The sequence below is a fragment of the Papaver somniferum genome, chromosome 7 (genome assembly GCF_003573695.1).
Source record: "Papaver somniferum cultivar HN1 chromosome 7, ASM357369v1, whole genome shotgun sequence".
NCBI lineage: Eukaryota > Viridiplantae > Streptophyta > Magnoliopsida > Ranunculales > Papaveraceae > Papaver > Papaver somniferum.
In genome coordinates this window covers 69,199,962-69,207,526 of record NC_039364.1, presented here as the reverse complement: position 1 = coordinate 69,207,526, position 7,565 = coordinate 69,199,962, and positions in this window count along the sequence as shown.

Sequence of the window (7,565 nt, the reverse complement as noted above, 5' to 3'; positions counted from 1 at the left end):
TGGCGGTGGCAGTGGAGTGGGTAGTGGTGATGATGGAGAAGGTGGTTCTGTTGCAGAGAGGGGGGGAAGAGAAGAAGTCGATGGAGAAGAAGGAGGGGGCGTTTGGTTAGGGTATAGGTATAGGGTACTAGTGTGTTGAGCAGGTGTAGAGGATTTTGATGTTTCGCGAATCTTGGCCGTAGGATTATAGGATGATGGAATGATCCAACGGCGCGATGGAAATGGATGAGGGGAGACCGTTGGATGACGAGATACATCAAAACTGACGGCGAAGATCGAGGTTAGGTGTTGTAGTGTTAAGCGGAAGTATCGAGATTTGATGAGCAGGCAAAGAAGCGACCGTAGGATCATATTAAATGCTTGGTTACCAAGGTAACTAAGATTGCAAACCCTGATTTGAAAACTATATAAGGGAGACGTCTAGCAACTGGAAAAACTAATCCCCACACCTCCTGTGTGATACTAGTTGGTTTTGCTAGAGTCGGTTCTCCTTTAACCGTAAGTTTCTTCTCGAGACCCTGTCGGTTAACGACTTAAAGACTTCATTGGGATTGTGAAGCCAGACGAAACTACTTCTCTTGTAGTTGAGCGATCTGATCTTGCCATTTTATATCGTACGAGTTCAATTGAGATAATTGACTTGAGATTATATCTCCGACAGGGCAAGATAAAAAAAATCACAAACATCTTCGTCTCATCGTTTGTGATTCCACAATATCTAGTTTCTCTACCATACGATTTAGATTATTCTGAGGTGATTGATAATACTAGGTTGTTCTTCGGGAATATAAGTCTAATTTATCTATTGGTTCCTGTTCACCTTGATTTCTATCAAAATACGGAACAAACTTGTAGGTTTATCTGTGGGAGACAGATTTATCTATCATCGTATACTTTTCTGTGTGACACAAATTTGTTTATTGAAGTCTTCAACTTTGGGTCGTAGCAACTCTTGGTTGTGGGTGAGATCATCTAAGGGAATCAAGTGTGTAGTATCCTGCTGGGATAAGAGAGGTAAGGAGCACAACTGTACCTTGAATCAGTATGATATTGATTAGGGTTCAACTACAGTCCAGGCCGAAGTTAGTTTGTAGTAGGATAGTGTCTGTAGCGGCTTAATACAGTGTGGTGTTCAATCTGGACTAGGTCCCGGGTTTTTCTGAATTTGCGGTTTCCTCGTTAACAAAATTTCTGGTATCTGTGTTATTTCTATTCCACATTATATTTTGTTATATAATTGAAATATCATAGGTTGTGCATTGTATCGATCAATTGTGAAATCCAAACTTTGGTTGTTGAATGGAAATTGATTGATCCTTGGATATTGGTCTTTGGTACCATCCAAGTTTATTATCCTTGTATTTGATAAAGACTCACAAATTCTTATTTTCTTGAGTAAAGATCAAATCAAGTGAGAGAGATATTAACTCCTCAATATACTTTTCTTTAGATTGAGTCTGACTGTCTAGTTGATTCTCTAGAAAGTATATTGGAGTTAGTCCATACAGATTGCTAATCGAAATATTGGGTGTGGTTGTTAGACCCCCGCCTTTTCAATTGGTATCAGAGCAGGCAAACAAGCTAAAAACCTTATCAGTCTGTGTTTGTAGCGATCTGACTCTATGGACAAGAGTGCTATCTCTGTTAACGTACCACCAGTCTTCGATGGCTCTAATTACATATGGTGGAGAATTCTATGCGATCTTTTCTTCAAGCGCGTGATTTTCAATCATGGGTATATGTTGTTAATGGCTATGATGCTCCCGTTGTTGCAGTAGGTAACGTTAATGTTCCAAAAAATATTGGCGAATACGATGTTGCTGAGATACTTGTTGCAAAACAAAACTCTGACGGTTTGAATACCATCAGACATGCCATTACCCCAAATCTTCAGCACCATGTGTCAAATTGCATTAGGTCTAAAGATGTGTGGGATATCTTAGAAACCGTATTCGAAGGAAATACCAGTGAAAAGGAAGCTAGACATCAAAACCTTAATTACGATTGGGAAAACCTTCGTATGGCAGATAAAGATTCATTTGATGAGTTTAATCACAAAGTGTCTGAAATTGTTAATGCATCTTTTGCATTGGGGAAGACTATTCCTAAAAAGGACATTGTGATGAAAATTCTCAGATCGCTGCCATCTAGATAGGACTCTAAGAAGCATGCCATCGTTGAGGGAAATAACCTTGATATACTTTCCAGAAACACTATGATAGGAAAGTTAAAAATTCTTGATCTTGACATGGGCAGAACATTCGCGCTCAATTCTGTGACCAAAACAGGTGTATCCTCTCACTTGTCTTGGGAAGATGAATGTTGCCCCAATCATGTTGATCTTGATAAATCACTGATAATCAGAAAGGTCAAGGATTTGATAAAGAGGAAGAATAGATGTGATAAATATCCATCTTCAGTTAATGCTTCAGATGATTCAATAGAAGACAAAATTACTCTGGATGTCTCGGATGAGTCTACTACAGATTCTCTCTCCTCTTCAACTTCTGATTCAGAACTTGAGAATGATAGAGAGTTTCTTGATCTCTTGAATAAAGAAATCCTTCAAGAGAACCTTCTCTTAAAGGCCTCCTTGAAGAGAGTTGAATTATCACTCCAGGCGAAAAAATATTGAGATAGAGCGTCTTAATGATAAGTTCGTCAGAACTATGTCTCAAAAGGAAGAAGAGATTAACACTCTCAAGTATGACCTCCAAAGGTTATCTGGAAGTTCTGACAAAATTGCAGCAATGTTATTTGGTCAGAGATCCTTTGGAAACACTAATGGTTTAGGGTTCAAAAGCAAAACTCAAAGCTCAAAGTTGTCCATTCCAACTAATCAAGGAACAACGATTGTTGATTGTTGTGTTAAACATGAAAAATCACATAGAGACGAAAAATCCTCATTGACATTGTTCATTTTGTGGAAATTCGAAGCATCATTAGGACTCTTGTGGGAGATTCAGAAGGAGCAATAAGAGAATCACCAAACTTCAAGAGAACATGCAGAAAATGAATCTGGGTCTGGAAAACCAAGCTCTTTTAAAGAAATCCAGATCTAGACGAGGTAAGAAATCTGTTTACACAACAAACAGTGATAAGCCACGAAAAAATAAGAGGTTTGAGCATATTGCTCACTCAGTCACCAACTAATATTGGTGACGTCCACATCCTTGTTTTTAGCTTGGGAAAAATGAGGATTGGACCAAAATGGCTCAAGTCTTTGTGTTTTGTAAATCTTTTCTTATATTTGTTAAGAAAATATTCTCCTAAGAAGATGGAAGACGGATAACAAATCTTGAAAGACTCATTCAATGTCTTTCTAGGGTTTTGTGTTCATAAAATCCGTTTATATATTTCCTTTCTCATTCATGTTCATAAGATACAGTCTCATGGCTCCTGTAACTAGAGGGATCACAAAAAGAGATGCAGTTGAAGCAGTTAATGTGTATCTGTGGGAAGGAATCTCTTCCTCAAGGATAAAGAAATCAAAGTCGACAACTAATGGAGAAGGTTCTTCCTCTAATTGTCTCTTATTTATTTGTCATTATGATAATAATTTTAGAGGCATGGCGAAAGATTTCATCAACAAGAGAAATGATTTAAAATCTCAAATCATTTCCTCTTTGGAAAAGATAACTTACTATGAACAAATGTTGTCTTTAACCAAGAACACCTTGTGTGGACTAAAAAGAGAACTTAGTGAGTTAACTGACATTTCTGAAGATCTAGAGGAATTGAATGATCCCATAATCAATAGTTTCTTCAATAATGAGAAGGAATTCTCAGTAGATGCTCTGAGAAAGCTCTATAATGTCTAGTAAATCTTCTATTTTTTTGTTTTGTTTAGAAGAATAACTAGAGTTTGGAATAGCCATTATTGTGAGTACACATAGTTATGTCCAACGTTTTCATCTTCATGTTTTTAGATTTATTTGTTTAAATTCTAAAGTTTGGTTTGGAAGATGATTTTTGCAGTATTAATCTTTATGATTTTATATATTGCAATGTGGTATGGGATATGTGTGTTTGCGCCCGTGAACTATTATTGTCCCATATATTGTCAAAAGTTATCTCGGTTATATGTCGATATGCATGTATTGATACAAGATCGATGAACTTTTGACAAACAAAAGTTAAGCTTATTATGTCATTTATTGATGGAAGATAGGTTAAAATCTTTTGTTTACAAGGATTATATCTATTGTATGTCGTTATGCAAATAGTGATGAATATAGAATGAATCTTTGTATATGCCGCAGTATTGATCTTTTCCTGATCCATACTTTATGTGTATACTGCAATGCTCCATAAGATTTTCTTGTGTTGAGCATAAAACGATTGAGTTGATCATTCCTTTATGGTTAACATATTCGTAGCTCCGTAAGTTCTCTTATGTCGAGCATGTTCAATTAAATTGATCACTTTTGTGTTTAATTTGATTGTGTATTCCAATTAAATTAATCATGGATTTACTTGTGGTTAGTTTAATTGAGAATTTTGGATATAGAAAATCATTTCATTATGGTTTTTGGTGTCCAATAAAATCCTTCTTTTCTTGTAAAAGTAAGGTCGCTCTTGTTGTTCTTTCGGGAATGACATCAAATGGGGGAGAGTTCTTTTGAACTTGCGCTTAATTTTCATATCTTTGTGGGGAATGCGGTTGTGGAATTATTTAGGGGTTATTTTATATCTTTATAAACTCCTTGATGAATGCATTTAGCTTCGGCTTTATGATTGCATCTAAATAAGTTGATATGTACTTCTCTTTGGTCTTGAAGCGTCTTCGTGGAAATTTCATTAGGATCCCGTTTTCGTACCTTTGCCAATTTTATTGACAAAAAGGGGGAGAATTAATATGTAGTTCACACTACAAATACATATGATTTACGCGTTTTGCGGGTCATTATGTAAGGGGGAGTGGTTTTCATGTTGAGACGAAAGTATTGACTAAGGGGGAGTGATACATATCACCATAGTATTGTTGTCGAAGTTGTGATATAAGGACTTTGATGCTGTGTAATAATATTATGACATTGTATAACAATGATCGAGAGCTTTTGTTTTCTCATTGTTATGGCTACGGAACTTCAACAACTATGATGCTGAATTGAACATCTATGGAATCATCGTAGTACTTGGAAAAGACGAAGTTTTCGAGTAATGTTGAAGCACCAAGGAGATCAAGCATGTGGACGAGAAGCTACAAAGTTTTTATCTATTTTGTTATCCATATGTATTGATAGTTTTGTCACTAAAATTGACAAAGGGGGAGATTGTTAGAGCATTGCTCGGTCGAACTCGCATGCGTTGCTATCTCAAGCATGTTTGTCAATGTTAGTGATCAAAACTATATGTCTTGATTTCTAGTTTACTTATGACTAAGTCTCGGTCTAGGATAGTTAGGTATAGTTGAGCTCCAGACTCCATGGCGATTATCTTACGAAGACGAAAATCTACTCAAGGAACCAATGGAACTTCATCCGACCAAAAGGCATGTGGAGACTTGAACTCATCTTTCACTTAAAAGTCTATCTACTCTATCTCCTACTCTTGAGACAAAAGTCGTATACGTATGATAGTTTTCATACATACACATTTGCTATTTCGAGCCGAGTTTACTCGCCTATCTTTTTCTCGAAATATGTGTTGGTAAGCTTTTGCTTTAACCATTTTCATCTTTACCCGTGACGAAAGTCATGATGACGTTTCAATCTTGAAAATAGCTTTGATGACGATAGTCGATTCTTTTTGTCTAACGACTATTATAACATTATAGAAGAATGTTTCAATGATTGAAATGTAGAGTTGAGATTAAAAACTATGGATATAAGCATATAGTGTGTTCGCAAATTAGTGTATAAATCCATGTGTCGGAAACCAAGTGCGTGCATATGTGTGTATGTGGTATTGGTGAAGGAGACAGGTTAGGTACGCGTACTGGCGGAAGTTTTCATACCGAAAATTTCTGTTGTAGTTTGTGAAGTTTGCAAACTGAAAAACCAGTCACCTTAGGTACGCATACCCGTACGCGTATCCACGGAAGTTTTCGAAACGAAAATTTTTGCTGAGTTTGTAAACTCAAATTCGGTAGCTAAGGTACGCATACCCGTACGCGTACCCAAGCTGGTTAATTCTCAAATCGGTAGTTTCATGAACTTAAACAATAATTTATAAGGAATGCAATCTTTGCAAACCATGGGTATAATGTTCATGAATTGATTCAAGTGAATCAAGCCGATTTTGTTTCAATTGTGTCTATGTATAAATATCTAAGCAATTGAACAACTCTTGAACTAGTTCTTATGAGTCATTTGAACTAGTTATGAGAAAGATGAATACGGTTAATATGAAAGTACTCATATGGCTAACCATTGGTTAACTATTTGTGAACCAACCCAATGTACACGTTTAGGTACAGTTACTCAAACCTAAATGAACACATTTCATTTGTGTGTGAGACAAGCTAAGTTTCGATCTAACGGTTCAAAGATATTAGCTTGGATAAGTCAGGTTTTTCATCTAACGGTGAATATTGAATGCTTTGTTACCAAGGTAACTAAGATTGCAAACCCTGATTTGAAAACTATATAAGGGAGACGTCTAGCAACTGGAAAAACTAATACCCACACCTCCTGTGTGATACTAGTTGGTTTTGCTAGAATCGATTCTCCTTTAACCGTAGGTTTCTTCTCGAGACCCTGTCGGTTAACGACTTACAAACTTCATTGGGATTGTGAAGCCAGACGAAACTACTTCTCTTGTAGTTGAGCGATCTGATCTTGCCATTTTCTATCGTACTAGTTCAATTGTAATAATTGACTTGAGATTATATCTCCGGTAGGGCAAGATAAAAAGAAATCACAAACATCTTCGTCTCATCATTTGTGATTCCACAATATCTAGTTTCGCTACCATACGATTTAGATTATTGTGAGGTGATTGATAATACTAGGCTGTTCTTCGGGAATATAAGTCTGGTTTATCAATTGGTTCATGTTCACCTTGATTTCTATCAAAAGACGGAACAAACTTGTAGGTTTATCTGTGGGAGACAGATTTATCTATCATCGTAGACTCTTTTGTGTGACACATATTTGTTTATTGAAGTCTTCGACTTTGGGTCGTAGCAACTCTTGGTTGTGGGTGAGATCAGCTAAGGGAATCAAGTGCATAGTATCTTGCTGGGATCAGAGACGTAAGGAGCGCAATTGTACCTTGAATCAGTGTGATATTGATTAGGGTTCAACTACAGTCAAGACCGAAGTTAGTTTGTAGTAGGCTAGTGTCTGTAGCGGCTTAATACAGTGTGGTGTTCAATCTGGACTAGGTCTCGGGGGTTTTCTGCATTTGAGGTTTCCTCGTTAACAAAATTTCTGGTGTATGTGTTATTTCTATTCCACATTATATTTTGTTATATAATTGAAATATCACAGGTTGTGCGTTGTATCGATCAATTGTGAAATCCAACCTTTGGTTGTTGATTGGAAATTGATTGATCCTTGGATATTGGTCTTTGGTACCATCTAAGTTTATTATCCTTGTATTTGATAAAGACTCGCAAA